Raw genomic sequence first — 16,802 nt, forward strand, 5'->3', positions numbered from 1 at the left:
AAAAGATAAATTATAAAATTACATTAGACATACACTATTATCTGGCTTAAGATAACCAGCCATTCTAGAAATACAATTATACACACATATTAATATGCATACTATTTTCTGCATAAAGCGAAAAGGCCATTCTAGTAATAAAATGTAAAATGTGCATTCACAATCAAATATCCACGCAAGCATTTTTTCTATAAACACGTCATATAAATAAAAAAAATTAATACAACAGAGACCACCAACCTGCTCACACTGCTTTTCCCCAATCCATGCACACTTCCTATGCACAGCGTCTAATTACAATCCATGGAATCTGGATGATTACTGCTTTCTAAAACATTGAAATCTCATAGATTCGAAATATCTTCTGCATAAAAATAGACCATTTTTTCCCAAGTTTCCCAAAGCAGTATTTTATAGCAGCTAGCATATGTTTTATTGTTCACTGTCAAGAGCTCTAGCCTGCACAAAGACTCATTACCTACTGCTTGTCGAACAGCTACACAATCTCACTGAGCTTGCCTGGATGCTGATCACATGGGAGGCTTGTCTGAAGGAAAGGAGAAAAAAAAAAAAAAAAAAAGGCATCCACTGATTTCACTGTCTAGGGATATTTTTATCAGCTGAATCTTAGCAAGAGGAAGGGCCAGCAAATCAACCAAGCTGTTTGAAGTCATTAATCCACGGCAAATCATTAAGAGGCCTTGAATGGTGTGGTTTAAAAAAAAAATAAAAAATTATATATATATAATATATGTCTATTAAATTAGGGAAACAGCCTTACAAAGCAGTCAGCATCAATAAATGGGATTCCCAGAATTTTATTGGTGTTTTGCAGTACAATAAAACACAGCAGATAATTATTTTAAGGCAACACACGTTCAATGATCCACGGAAATTTCCGTGAAACATAAATATCGATCTGTTCAGGCAACAATGCTAAGCAAAATATATTTTTTTTATTTGCTCACTGTCACTGAGTTTGGAGGTATCAGAAAATATATGACTTTATGTGATTATTATATTAATGCCAATTACTTGGCAACTTAGTAGTAATCAGAAAATGATAAACATAAAGATGCCCTTAGTTTCCTATTAAATTAACATGTACCCAAAAGAGTTTTTTTTTTTTTTTTTATCTACTTATTTTATGGATACTGTCATGGGTTACAACCCCCGTCAGTTTATTTTTTTTGCTGTCCCTGCTAGGATGCTCCATCCTATATATTTATTCTGGTGACCATTGTTCACAGGACTAAAAAAAAATTCAAAATTTGGAGTTGTCACTGAAACATGAATAAAAGGGGAAATCTTCCAATGGGGACACCTGTCCACTAGGGCTTACCTTTAATTCAAGGCCCTACCCCCTTGGGTCATGTGATTAGTTCAGTAAAAACCACATTTAGAATGTGTGATTAGAAGCAGTCTACTTTTCGACCATACCACGGTTTCAGAAACTCTACAGAGCATTTGGACTCCTTCTTTTCCTTCTACAAATTATCCTGCTGAAGTTACATAGTTACATAGTAGGTGAGGTTGAAAAAAGACACAAGTCCATCAAGTCCAACCTATGTGTGTGATTATGTGTCAGTATTACATTAGTTAGCCCCAATAGTTCAGATTTGGCCAGAGGAGGTAAACAAAAAAAAAATAATCTCAACAGAAAAATGTAAAATTTACATAAAATTTCAACTGCCAATATCTTTGAATGTTCTGTTGTTTTAGTGTGTGGTATTCACTGAAGGTAACTTTTGATTTTATTTATATATATATATACACACACACTTTCACACTTTTTTTTTTTATTCTATGCTCAGGATTGTAAAAGTTTTGTCTTAATGAGGGAAAATTGCATAAAATGATTAATGGTAAGTAGAAATGTTTGTCTTTCCCATAGCAGTAGGGATGGGCTCAGGCGTGTTTGGATCCTAGTCTCAACCCACCTGAGCAATCCCACCAGGAAGCTGTTACTGCACACTGTTAATCATATGCAGTGAGGCATTTCCTGGGCCGCAGCTGCACATACACATGCTGTCTATGATTGGCGTTGTGCAGTGGCGGCTTCCTGGCGGGATTGCTCAGGTGGGTTGGGACTATGATCCGAACACACTTAAGCCCATCCCTACTTAGTAACCAGTTCCTATGCACCCTAGATATGGATATGGACCAAAAGTCCCTATATGCAACATATTTTTTGTCTTCAAGGGGAGTCCAGAAGCCTCTGAATATTAATATTGTGTATACAGTGGTTCTCCTTCACCATGCACTACTTAGGCTGGCCATATACTATACAATTTTCTTTTTCAACTTTCCTTTAGATTTACCAAAACCATATAATATGAGGTCAAACCTAAACCCTTTCAATTTGTATGCAGACAGGCCCTTGCACTACATAGTTGATGGTAAATCTAAGGGAAATTAAATTAGAAAATTTGTATAGTGTATGGCCAGCCTTAGAGACATGTACAGAGAGCAGGCTTACAAACTGGCCAGTGTATTACTGACCTGGAAGGGAAAAAAAACATGTTGCCAACCTGAGTTTAAGAGGAAGGCATGTTTAACCAACCAAGGTGTAAATCTTACCTGAGAGCAGAGAGTGTCCTTTAAACCTCACCATGCACAGCTATTATAAAGGCCAGATACACACTATCTATCATCATAGGCCTATATTGGTTATCTAGCAATCTGGCCCTGGCTATAATATGGGTTAACCACTGCAAATTAAATCATTATTGTGGGACCTGCAAAGTTTTCATTAGGGACTAGAAATATTTGCATGTTCTCCATAATCACTGTCGTCCTACCTAAATTTCCAAAAAATCTGAGACGTTGCTAAAATTTTAAAAGGCTTGAAGCACCCCAGGGCGCGTTGATTAATAGTGAGGATTGAAGCATACCATGTGTAGGAGGTCCTTTCCCCTATATTGTCTCCTTTCCCTCTCTTATCCGTTCTCATTGTAGTCTTCTCTCTTTTTGGTGCTGTTGAACTTCTGTAGAATATAACCATTAGTGTGCTGGTTCAATGCTGCCAGCAATACCAGGATTAAGAACCAAAGCAATCACAAGCATACCCAAGATGCATATCTCTAATTTAAGATATATATAAGTTGATAGATGTTCCAAAAGGGTATTGTACAGAAAATATATAATTTTAAGGGACATATTTTTAAAGCAGTGATTCTAACATTCAGCAAATATTGACTGCAGGCAAATCTTCTGGGTTCATGTGTTTCAAATGACAGTGATTGATTTACCTCCAGTGAAGCCATATAAATATGCTCCAAAGCAGAGGACAATGAAGTGCTGGTGTGAAAATACATAGCCGATTAAAAAAAAAAAAATCAAAACCATAGTTCAACAAAGATTGAAATACAGTAACTTGGCATATCATCCCAGGCCTTGTGAAATTGTTGATGACGTCCTTCATTGTCGATGTTAGTACTGCTGCCCTTAGAGGAAGATAGAGATTCCACATTGAATTATAATTGGTGACATTAGATTGAGAATTTATTAAGAGGTGCATTTGGCCTTCAGGAGACCCCCTTCTGACCTGCATTTAACCTGATTCAACAAGCTTTGCTTTCACAAAAAGCTGTATCTGATACGAATAAACACATGTTAACACAGGCACTCCCATGGCTTCTGTCCTGTTCCAGAGAGGCCCTGTTTATCAGGTATACTGGAGTAAGCGAATAAGGCATATGTGTTAGGTCTTCTTGTCCCTTGGTGTTACCTGTGCAGGAGCATAGTAAGCCCCATAATTGCTTAATGTATTATGGGGGCATTACAATGGCACAGTAGCTAGTATGACTGTGTGTTCAAATCCAAACTCAGTAGGAGTTTGTGTGTTTCCTACACGTTTGAAGGTTAAGCCTATGGGTTAACTAGTTATATCCATATGGCAGTACCAGTTACTAACTGCCCTATAGCAGCTTTACTGTCTACAGGACAGCAGCTGGGTGCCAAATTATATATATATATATATATATATATATATATATATATATATATATATATATATATATATATATATATATATATAAATTAGTAAGTGTGTGATTTGGCATTTCTGCCAGCAGGGGGCACACACCCGCCAGTGCGCTGCTTCTGCTGCAAATATTCACAGCAGAAGCCGATCTGCGGGTGCCGGGCACGTGATGTCCTCTGGCACCTGCCAATTGTTGGTAAAGAACACAGAACGGCGATCTGCCTATGTAAACAAGGCAGATCGCTGTTCTGACAAGGGGACAGGGATGGATTCTTTGTTCCTGCAAAGCAAGGACTAGAATCCATTTCTTCCCCTAGTAAAAACAGCACACAGTGTACACCAAAACACTGGCTAGGCATTCATTTAACTCTTTAATCGCCCTAGATGTTTACCCCTTCCCAGCCAGGGTCATTAGTACAGTGCATATTTTTAGCACTGATCATTGCATTAGTGTCACTGGTTCCCAAAAAGTGTCCTCCACAATATCGCAGTCGCGTTAAAAGTCACTGATCAACGGCATTACTAGTAAAATAAATAAATAAAAATTCCAGTATATATCCTATAGTTTGTAGGCGCTATAACGTTTGCGTAAACCAATCAATAAACGCTTGGATACAGTGTTGCATGACTATGCAATTGTCAGTTGAAGTAATGCAGTGCGTATCGCAAAAAGCGGCCTGGTCGTGAAGGGGGGGGGGGGGGGGGGGTACATCTTTCAGAGGTCAAGTGGTTAAAATGTGTAGTTGAAAGTAACTTGCTGTTTTAAAAAAAACATAAAGCAACATGTCGGGGCCCAAAGGCACCGCAAAGCAATAGAACTATAAAAGAATGCCCAAGTCTCATAATAGGTCAATTAGGCAAAGGACACTGCTTTGCGGGAAGTAATGTGATGGGCAATTTTTAGGAAATTACAGAGCCTCTTTGGGTCTGAAGGGCCAGTCTGATAAACTGAATTTATATTCTGGCTCCTTCTGTTGATTTCCCTTGAATACCAAACATATTTGCTTTAAAAATTCCAAGCACACAAATTTCAGAAAATGTTGGTTATGTGGCAGGTAGAATCTTCTATTTTCTTGTAGGCAAGTTGAAATATGTTGGTTTTAGCAAATTAGCGGTTGGCCCAGGCCAGGGGGAAGAGATGAACTGGTGTAAGCTCAGTTCCCAGGCTTGTTGGTCCACTCCAGCCCATCAGTGCTATAAAAAGGAGGAAGGCTGAGGTCCAAAAACCCTTTTTGTTTGGTTCTGTTCCCACTCACGACTAGAGGTACTGGGACTGCTGTGCCTTGCAGTCCACTGAAGGCACCAGGGTTTCTGGAGACATCCAAGCCATGGAGAATACCAAGATGGACTATCGTCTCCATGGAGGTAGGCCTAGACATCCACATTCATATTGAACTGTATGCTGCAGCCTGTTCAGTAAAGTTACCATAACTGTTCTGAGCCTGGCCTGAAGTTATTCAAAGGGGTACATGTTGGTATTGGCGTATCTAAAGAACCATGGTCTGTAACGCCAATACAAACGGTTAACTGCAAGACAAGGAGAAGAGGGGTGTAGTTGCTTAGAGTAACCAAGTCTAAGTTCAATACATCTAGCAACCATTCATTAGTAGTGGTACCTGGTAAGGTGACAGGTCCTGTGGTAGCGAAGGGGTTGATGTCTAGCTTCCTTCCTAGTGGTCAGTATCCAATAGCAACCGGATTCAAACCTGCATTACAGAGATCTATGGCCTGCTTGCGAGGTACGGGAAAGAAGGAGTTAGTGAGTGTACAGATGAGTCCAAGCTCTATGCACGTGGGACCCCTTTCTGTTACTGGGAGTAAGGTAACAGAGGTGAGCTGGACAGGTGGAATGGGCACAGGCTCAGCATGTCCCTTCTAAGGGCAGCATCTACCAAGTTACAGTGTGTTACATGGGACAGCAGTTTTGTAGAGGAATTCTGCACTTTAACTGCACACTGTGAAGGCTCATCTCTAAATCAGGGAACTGCCTTAATGTTGGATTCTTCACATGACCGCAGTCTCCGCCTGGCCCCAGGCACTGATGAGTGCACGAAAGTTACCCCTGCATACAGGGCAAAGTAGACCCCACCCACATGTTGTCCATTAGATAGTTGACCTTGAACAGTGGCTTTTATATGTTTAGGTCTGATGTACTTGGGCTGTAATGCCATGTTCTCATTTATCATCTGTTATATGTAAGGGTACTACTATGTTCAGATCCCTATATTTAAGTGGCACACAACACTTTTTTGGTTTAGGTTTTCATAGTTTCTCAACCCATTATACTTTAACTATATGGGCTTTGCTGTATTATTTAGCACTTATTCCTAAGAATAGTCTGTGATTAGGTGTCTCATTTCATTTTTCTTCAGCAATTTGAAAACTTACTATTTGTCTGTGATACATTCTTTCTGTGTGTTATATTGCAGAGAGCTTGTCTTATCGATCCCTTTGACTGAATCTGTAGAACATACAGTAGGTGCATGTCAGCATTGATGTTACTTTATTCCCATTTGAATTCCAATAAAAACTGTTTTGAATTAAAAAAATTCCCAGCACTTTCTGCTCCTTTTATTAATCACCAGCTGAGTGTGCTTTGCTTCAGATCAGGCAGTGTCTGGAATTACTGTCAGTAGTGTTGCCGCCTGTATAAGAGTGACCTGGACAGCCCAGGTTTCTGTCCTCCTGAAACCTGGACACAGCAGCATACCTCCAGTGCCAGGCAGTTTGGGAACTCAGTGGGGGGTTCATACCTCCAGTCCATGCCAACGCTGTGTATGTTGAGTCCCATGCTAATACAGATATACCATGGCCCTAAAAATTCTCAGAGAGACAACTGTTAAGCAAAATGTTGTGGGCTCATATTAAGGTGATTGACAACTTTTCCTGACAAAGTCATTCTGTTTCAATGACTAAAGAGATTCCAGTATTGATTTCGAACAATACGTAACTTCTACAATTTGAATTGCAAAATGTATAAAAATAGAAAGTCATACTTTATAATTGCATGAGTACAATGCGAAGGACATATTACCACAATCCGCATGGCATTAGGCCATGCTCCCGGAGAAAACTAGCCTCTTATATTTCATGGGTATATAACCACAATCTTGCTATAGTGATGCTCTATTAACCTGTCTTATTTGCTGGTTTAAAAACAGACTGTAAAACCCAGAGGTCTCAGTATGTCCTACGTTATGGTAACAATGCAAATTAACGGGGTTCAGAGTATGTTCTTCATGTTAAGGAACATACATCCCCCCCCCCCAAAAAAAAAAAAAACCCACAGAGTTACGCAGTCCAAGTCCCTCAATACCAAAGCTAACAAAAAAGGGGACCAAAAAGAACAAAGAGGGGATGGAAAAAAAAAGCCAAAAGAGAAGGGGAAGGGGGAGAGGACTCCGCGTTCTGGTCCACATCAACCAGGAGGGAACCTAGCTAGGGATAGTGCGGGGATCATTAGTCAAGTATCTGATCCATGGACCCTTTACTTTTTCAAACACCTTCAATTTATCCTGTAAGATTTCTGTCAACTGTTCATTTAACATAAGCCAGGAAATTTTGTGTTTTGAGTTGGTCAAATGGTATAGTAGCCGACCTCCAGTTCCTGACTATCGTAATCGTAGCGGAAACAAATATCAACGCGAGGAGTCGTCTCTGGGTTTTGGAGGCCCCCTCAACCTTACATCCCAGTAACGCATGTTTCGGGGCATTGTCAGGTTCATTTGCGTAAGAGTAAAATTAAAATTTGTAAACTCTGATCCAGAACCGCGGTACCTTGGGGCATTGCCACTATATGTGGTAGGCTCTCCCTTCCTGACCACAGCCCCGGACAAGAAGTCATTCCAAATAGACAAAAATACATAGGTAAACGACAATTCTTAGGACTAATTTATTACAAGGGATGAGCAAAATTAACTGTTTGCATTTTATCAAACTTTTGGCAAATGTTTTTCCAATTTTGGTGAAATGCTTCTGAGTAAATGGGGAATGAGAAATCAAATGCCCCGTACACACGGTCGGACATTGATCGGACATTCCGACAACAAAATCCTAGGATTTTTTCCGACAGATGTTGGCTCAAACTTGTCTTGCATGCACACGGTCACACAAAGTTGTCGGAAAATCCGATCATTCTGAACGCGGTGACGTAAAACACATACGTCGGGACTATAAATGGGGCAGACGTGCGCACAGGGCGTGCCAGGTGTGCCTGGGCACACCCTAATCACCCTGTGTGGTGCAGATTCCTGGAGTTAAGACTCCTGATAATTGACTAAAGCCCCCTAAAGTGGCTCCTAAAAAAAAATTGTAAAAAAATAAAAATAATTTAAAAAAAATAAAATTGTAAAAAATAGTAAAAAATAAAAAGTACTGACATCGTCCACTGCCTTACTGACACCAGTATCTGCCTTACTGATACTGTCCACTGCTCTATTGACACCATCAGTATATACACACATATGCATACATGCATATGTGTTTGAGCTTTGGGGTGCACACCCTAATGCAATAGGCTGTGTACACCCATGGTTGTTAAAGGGCGTACACACGGTTGGACTTTGTTCGGACATTCCGACAACAAAATCCTAGGATTTTTTCCGACGGATGTTGGCTCAAACTTGTCTTGCATACACACGGTCACACAAAGTTGTCGGAAAATCCAATCGTTCTGAACGCGGTGACGTAAAACACGTACGTCGGGACTATAAACGGGGCAGTGGCCAATAGCTTTCATCTCTTTATTTATTCTGAGCATGCGTGGCACTTTGTGCGTCGGATTTGTGTACACACGATCGGAAATTCCGACAACGGGTTTTGTTATCAGAAAATTTTATAGCCTGCTCTCAAACTTTGTCTGTCAGAAAATCCGATTTATTTATTTATTTTTTTTCTTTAAATTCTAAACTGTTTTTTTTGTGTATGTTGCATTTTGCTTTATTAAGCACAGCCCAATATGTCGGTGTAATATAAATAAATAGCGCAAAATGTGTTGCAATGGAAGTATCGTCCAATAGGAAAACATCCGTTTTAGTCGAATAATTATTCTGCAGTCTAGTCACGTTTCAAGCAAGCACTGAATACTAAAAAAAAAAAAAAAAAAAAAAAACATCTCGTCTGTATGAACCTTTGCCTCACTGGAGTATTTTTTTCCTCTGAAAGCTCGAGCTTTCTCTTGGATTAATTGTACTTCCTATACAATATCGACGACTGGCACACACCACTCATACATTAATGTATGTAGCCCATTCATTAAGAAGCTTGCTGTCCTTGTAAGAATCTCTTTCAATGATGGAGGGGAGGAAGGGAGTAAAATATGATTCATTTGGCATTCTCTGCTGTGTATGAAATATGCGTGGGAAGGATGCCTTATAGAGCAGCTGATGAGAGCAAAGAACGTGAGGAAATGAGAAAAAAAAAGGAAATGAAAAGAAAATGAACAAAATGGAAAGTTCTTCAGCTTCCTGCAAGTCATTGCTTGGTACGGTGGTTTGCTGGTTTTCATCATCATTCAAAGCCCTGGTCAAGGAACAGCACATGTACTAAAGCTGTGAACTGAAAGTGCTAGTTAGTTTTCAGAAAAAAAGAAAAGGTGAACATCATACACCGGCCCCTGATGTACTTATTTCTGTGGGTGATCAGCCGTCAGTGTGTATGCAGTCTGGGATATTTGGGCTATTCTCCCTTTTCTTTCTGTACGGCTTCAAGGATGGATCAGAGTGATTCTGATTGGTCATAGTAGTCACGTGCCAAGGCTAACCAATCCCTATTGCTCTGATCTGACCTGAAGTCTTGCAGAAGGAAGTGAGAGAAGAGTAAGGATTTCAAATCCCTGGACCGCTTCACCAGCTGTGCGGGTACTGAGAGCTCTTCAGAAGAAAAGGAAAAAAAGGACCACCCTTAAAAATTCATGCCTTATCATAAATCACAGTCTCTCACCCAATACCTCTCCTCATATGTAGAGGCCATATCTGTAACCGTAAACAAGCATACTAAAAAAGGAAGAAAGGGACCAAGGAGAAGCACAAGGAAGTGGTCCCCCTTAGTCCAAAGATAGTTACCATGGATATAGTGGGCAGTAATGGGAGAGTGGTATATATAAAAAATAAACAAAATTTATTATGGTATTGTATTCTAAAATATACAATGATAACACCAACAGTTAAATAAATAAAGTTGGTCCACCAGACACTGATAAATGGGCCTATCCGGTGCAAACGGCACACAGTACGCCCATTGGCCAGATTCACAAAAACAACAAAGGATAACAAACATATAGACACATAAAAAACACGTCCAGTTGAAGCTACGTAACAATGACGTTGCGAAACGCGTCGACGTAACCATGATGTGCAGACGCCGACTCAGTCACCTCCCCTATCTAATCGGAGACGGGGAATTCTGATAGTGGAAGTCTGAATCCCTTCACACGGAACCACCAAACAAATGAGGAATTCACCTGCCGTACGAGCACAGTTGCAGCCTGAACCTACGAGCAAGAGAAGTGCCATCTATCGCGTCCTTGCAGGATACAGCATGTCACAGTCAGCACTTACACCATAGACGGAGAAATCACGGAGCAGCGGGGCAGCCATGAAATCATAGGAGACACTGTTTGATACTACCAAGAGGCGGTAATGTAACCCCTTTAGCTCCTGTTTGCAGATGGCATCTCCGCTTTGATGTTTGATGTGGCATTGCCTGGATTAATGCGGACTCTAGGACAGTATACAGTGATGTTAAATTCACCACTGGTTAATGATCTACCCTGAAATACATCATTAGTTCCAGGCAATATCCAGTTACCTTGTGTTGCTATGTGAGTAGTACTTGGCGATGACTGCATAAATTATACTGTGTGGCTACAACTACTCAACACACTCTACAGAGACTCTCTGAATGGCAGATAACTTAGTATACTCTAGGAACGGACTTTTGTGAAATCAAATGCTTTGAGCATGCCCATGCAATATACATCCCTGCAGTCCCTTTGATTTATCTATTTAGTATATGTAGTAGATGTTGATGCAATTCAGTGAGGTCTTCAAGTTAGGCATTTCCTGTGTTGATTGAATCCCACCTTCCCCATCTCCCCGGGGGACCACGCATGCACAAGGTTCCTCTGTTAATATAAACTGTTTTTCAACAATTTGATTTGGCGTTTAGCCATAGGGACCTTGTGCATCTGTGGGAGTATAGGCGCCTGCACCCTAGATGTTTTTATGTGTCTATATGTTTGTTATCGTTTGTTGTTTTTGTGAATCGGGCCAATGGGCGTACTGTGTGCCGTTTGCACCGGATAGGCCCATTTATCAGTGTCTGGTGGACCAACTTTATTTATTTAACTGTTGGTGTTATCATTGTATATTTTAGAATACAATACCATAATAAATTTTGTTTATTTTTTATATATACCACTCTCCCATTACTGCCCACTATATCCATGGTAACTATCTTTGGACTAAGGGGGACCACTTCCTTGTGCTTCTCCTTGGTCCCTTTCTCTCCTTTTTTAGACTGAGAGCTCTTCACCCACAGAGGTAAGTACAGCGGGGATCGAGGATTTTTTTTTCCTTTTTTTGAAAAGGTGAAAAAAACCTTTAACCACTTGACTTCCGGAAGGTCATTTTTCTTTGTGATATGGCACTGTGTTACTTTAACTGAAAATTCCGCGGTCGTGTGACGCTGTACTCAAATAACATTTCCCCCACAAATAGAGCTTTCTTTTGGTGGTATTTGATCACCTTTTTATTTTTTGCGTTCTAAATCTAAAAAAGAGCGTCAATTTTGGGGAAAAAAAAACAAAAAACTATATTTTTTACATTCTGCTTAAAAAAACATATCCAATAAAAAAATAGAAAAAATCTAATTTCTTCATCAATTTAGGCCAAAATGTGTTCTGCTACATATTTTTTGGTAAAAAAAAAATCCTAATAAGAATATATTGATTGGTTTGCGCAAAAGTTATGGCGTCCAAAAACTATGGGATACATATATGGAATTTTTATTTATCCATTAATTTTACTAGTAATGGTGGCAATCAGCGACTTATAGCGGGACTGCGATATCGCGGCGGAAAATTGGACACCTAACTGACCCCTTTGACCCTTTTTTTTTTTTTTCGGGAACCAGTGACACCAATACAGTGATCAGTGCTAAAAAATAAGCACTGTCACTGCACTAATGACACTGGACAGGAAGAGGTTAACTTCTAGGGCGATCAAGGGGTTAAATGTGTTTTCAACATGATACTGTGTACTATGTGAGGTGTTTTTACTAATTGCACATTGCTGTTGTCAGAAGAGAGCCCTGTGTTTGTTTCCTACACAGGACTCTCTTCGGCAATTTCTGGAGCTGATGGTTGCGTGACGGTGACCAATCAGCGGCTGGCAAACAGCTGATTGCTTCGTGCTGCAGCCAATTGCAGCACAGCTGGGGAGGTGGGGGCACTCCCTAGCCCGGAGCGTGGATCACGTACGAGGTACATGATCCTGCGCAGGAAAGCCACCTTGCCGCTGTATATGTACGGTATACGATCGGCAGGCGGTTAAAGCATACCTGGACCCAAGAACAAAAATGTAATATATTGCAGCTTACTAGTCCTTAGAAGTGGTGGCTGCATTAGTCCTTTTTTTTTTTTTTTTTTTCTCAAGGGCTAATTTACACTTGCTATAAAACATGTCTTTGGACAGGCTTTGTTAAAGCTCTCTGAATGCCAGTCAGAGCCCTAGCCCTCAGAGCCCCTGTCACTAAATAAAATGGTTAGCTTACAGTCCTGTTTACACCTTATGTTTTGCTTTGCTTTGGCTTTGCTTCAAAAATGATACCCCATGTAGTTTTAATGGTGCTTCAAAGTGTCTTCAAAGCCTCCATAGAAGTCTATGACAAAACTCGCTTGAAGCACCTGCAGCTTTTGAGAGGCTTTAACCACTAAGGCTTAATGTACATGGGACGTTTTTGCAACCTCTCCTGAATGATTTAACTTGACAGATAGTTTAAACCGACCTTTAAAACATCCGTTTTGCTGCGTTTTGCATTTCAAATAGCCAAAAATGAGAATGCCTGTAAACAAAACATGGCTAAACGCGAGTTACCGCAATTATGAGCTGTTACAGGCATTTGGCATTTCAAATGCCTCTGAACATCTGTCCTGAACGCATTTTTTTTTTTTTTTGCGTTCCAAAAAATGCTTCTAAATTCAACTGCCTAGAAACGACTATAAACGACCCTGTGTATACATGTACTGATAAGATAACATAGAGGAGAGTTCAGGGGCAGCTGAAAAAAATGCCCAACTGCTCCTAAATGTCCGTTTACCAGCAGCAGTTTTGTTGTTTACAAGTTAAAATCGGGGTTTTTTTTTTTTTTTTGCTAGAAAAATACTTAGAATCCCCAAAACATATATATTTTCTTTTTCGGACACCCTAGAGAATAAAATGGTGATCGTTGCAATACTTTATGTCACACCGTTTTTGCGCAGTGGTCTTACAAACGCAATTTTTTTGGAAAAAATACACTTTTTTTTTTTAATTAAAAAAAAAATAAAGCAGTAAAGTTAGCCCAATTATTTTTTTTTATATTGTGAAAGTTAATGTTACGCCGAGTAAATTGATACCCAACATGTCCTACTTCAAAATTGCATTCGCTCATGGAATGGTGACAAACTTTGACCCTTAAAAATCGCCATAGGCGACCTTTAAAACTTTCTACAGGTTACCAGTTTAGAATTACAGAGGAGAATTATTGCTCTTGCTCTAACGATCGCAGGAATACCTCACATCTGTGGTTTGAACAGCGTTTACATATTTGGGCGCAACTTACGCATGCGTTCGCTTCTGCGCGCAAGCATGGCAGGATGGGGCGCTTTAAATTTTTTTTTTTCTTATTTATCTTACTTTTTATTTTTTTTACACTGTCCCTTTTTAAAAAAAATTAAAATTTGGATCACTTTTATTCCTACAATCCCTTGTATTAGAAAAAAAGCGTGACAAGACCTCCTTTAATGTGAGATCTGGGGTCAAAAGTCCTTCTTCCTTCCTTATTTTATTGAAAAAGAAACTGAACAAACTTTTTTTTCCCCCTTTTTTAAGGCCGTTGGGCGGAATTGACGTTTGATGTCGCCCCTGTCATCCAACGTCATTGAGTCAAGTGGGGGCCATCATTTCCCTCACTCCCCTCACAACCTCAGAGGGGAAAGGAGCTGATCGTCTCCGCCAGGCGGGTCTGGTAAGCAGCGGAAACGACCGGAACGCGGTAGCAGGGGTGTGGGCACTTCTCTCGTCGCTGAGTGATCTTGCAGCAAATCTGCCGAGGAGACTACTTTTATCATAGAGGACCGCCTGCCGTTTCCAAAAATACTGGGGGTATGGCAGCTATCTGCTGCTATAATCTCGGTATTCTACGTCAAAATACCGACGTATAATGACGGTGGTTTGCTTTAGTTTTGCTTTGTTTTGGAGAAATTGCAGGTATGAGATATTCACACACACAGGGCCCAAGCTTCAAAGGAGCATTACAGAAGCATCCCTGATGCTCCACCGAAGCTTTATCAAAGCACCACCGAAGCATCAAAAACACATCATAAAAGCATGTTGAAGCGGTAGGCGCTTTGATGTGTGCTTGAAGCCGAAGCAAGTGCAAATGAGCCCTAAATCTCATCCTGACAGTAACACACTTCTGTGCTAGGCTGACAACACTTATCGTACTATAACTATGGAGCTTTGTTACTCTAAGGCAGGACTACGCCTTTCCCTCTTTTCCTCTTCATAACATGGGGGGGGGGGGTTTGTAATCTACAGAGAGACATGGAAACCATGTGAACAGATAAGAGTGCAGCACAGGCAGGAAGTTCAGCTCACAGGATTACTGGCAGGATCAACTAGTATTTTTTTGCAATTGTTTGGTATCTTATCAATTTTCAATCTAGAAGGCAGCAAATAAGGGACATTCACTGCTAGGGTTTCCATACACTTTAAAGTGAATACAAAGTGTTTATAGTATTTATTTTGTGTCTATTTTTTTTTAGAATTCAGTATGTATGTTTTAAATTCACACACATCCCCTCTTCTCCTACTAGAGGCAAGCCTATTGGGGTATTCAGTTATACACAGGCTGCCTACAAGTATGCAGTCAGTGCTGGACTTTCTTGGTGAGTGGTATGAACATTCCTCTTGAATAAAACGTGAACATAATATATACAGTATATTGAAAATTAATGTTAGTTTTTTTTCTGTAACTTACAAAAAATACAATTCCTTGTAATCACAACATTGGGTTCAGTTTGCTCATTACTTTTTTTTAACATGGGTTCCTATGGAACACATTCACATCAATGCATTTTTGTGCCTCTGCATTTTTGGAAAGGGTCAGGGACTTTTTAAATGCAAAACGGTGCGTCTTTGGCTCAATAAACTTCGATGGAGAAGCTTTAGAAAGGCATGCAGTGCATTTTTACTGCATTTTTGCCACGGTTTGCATTTTTAAATCTGGCCAACAACAAATTTTACCCCCAAAAAAAGCATGAAAAACAACAAATTACTGTTAAATCGTGGCAAAATCGCTGTAAAAACCTGAGGAAAGCACAGCCAAAAAAAAGTGCAGAAACACTCAAAAGCAACATGCATAGATGTGAATCGAGCCTTATAAAGCATGTAAAGAGTTTTTCATAGTCTGGGTTTAATGACACTTTAGGAAGCATGTATGGAGTCGTCCACAGTGATTTTAATTGCATAGTTGGGACTTCATTATGTGATTTTAAAGGAGAAGTAGGGCCAAAGCTTGTTTGGCCCTACTTCTCCTGTGGGCAGTTTGTTCTGCACTCCTGTGAACCGTATTCAGCCAACAGCTGAGTAAAGTCTGCTGTCAGCTGACGTCACACATCAGTTCCAGGCTCTGGAGGGATCCAGACTTTTTATGTCTGAAGCCACCAAGATGTCTGAGCGGCAACTGGCTCAGCCTATCGGTGTGCTGCTGAGAGCCTGAGCCAGCTGCTCCCGCCCCCTGCATAGCCTGGAGCTCCAGTGAGCGCTGGAGGGGCAAAGAAGAGAGCCGGTGACTAACAGTCACTGGCTCTCTGCTCACTGAAGACCGAGAATTGAGCGATCAGCGGTCTTTGAGCAATTCTCAGTCTTGGAGGCAGCGGGGAAAGATGCAGCATCAGACCAATGCTGCATCCACCTAGGTCAGTATGTATGTTGGGAAGCAGTAATCACAGGTCAATTGGCTTCAGTATAAATCACGCAAATAGGAAACATATGGGGAATACAAAGACACTGAAAGAGCCAACTTCCCTAAACTACAAACCTTGTTAGAAGGCATGAATTGGGGTAAAATATTAGGAACAAAGAACACGGAGGAGAGATGGGTTTGCTTTAAGAGCATATTAAATAAGGGCATTAGCCAATGTATCCCATTGGGTAATAAATTTAAAAGAGCGAACAAAAGTTCTGGATGGTTTAACTCCAATGTAAAAATGCACATAAAAGCAAAGGAGAAGGCCTTCAAAAAATACAAGGCTGAGGGGACATCATCAGCACTCAGAGATAATAAAGAACGCAAAAAGAAATGTAAGGGCGCAAGAAGGACGGCTAAGATAGAACATGAAATACACATAGTGGAGGAGAGCAAAAAAAATCCCAAGAAATTCTTTAAGTATATAAACAGTAAAAGAGGGAGAACAGACTATATTGGCGCCATAAAGAACGAGGAAGGACATCTGGTTACAAAGGATGGGAAGATGGCGAAGGTATTGAATTTATTCTTCTCCTCAGTCTTCACGAGGGAATTAGGGGGGATTCTGTAACCAAAACTGCAGTGT

At 40.3% G+C, this 16,802-nt stretch overlaps 1 protein-coding gene across 4 annotated transcripts in view; it reads right to left on the minus strand.

Moving 5' to 3' along the window:
- CSRNP3 (cysteine and serine rich nuclear protein 3) overlaps positions 1-16,802 on the minus strand; it is a 166,587-nt gene that overhangs the window by 61,262 nt on the left and 88,523 nt on the right. Inside the window, exon 1 of one of the 4 annotated variants that reach the window (XM_073634013.1) lies at positions 479-557. The exons of 2 other annotated variants lie outside the window; for them this stretch is intronic. The gene's annotated coding sequence lies outside the window, so the exon portion shown is untranslated. Of the gene's footprint in view, positions 1-240; positions 558-16,802 lie in introns of those variants that run through there. One more of the 4 variants, XM_073634011.1, reaches the window with a different exon arrangement.

The sequence above is a fragment of the Aquarana catesbeiana genome, linkage group LG06 (assembly GCF_042186555.1).
Source record: "Aquarana catesbeiana isolate 2022-GZ linkage group LG06, ASM4218655v1, whole genome shotgun sequence".
In the NCBI taxonomy this organism is placed as follows: domain Eukaryota; kingdom Metazoa; phylum Chordata; class Amphibia; order Anura; family Ranidae; genus Aquarana; species Aquarana catesbeiana.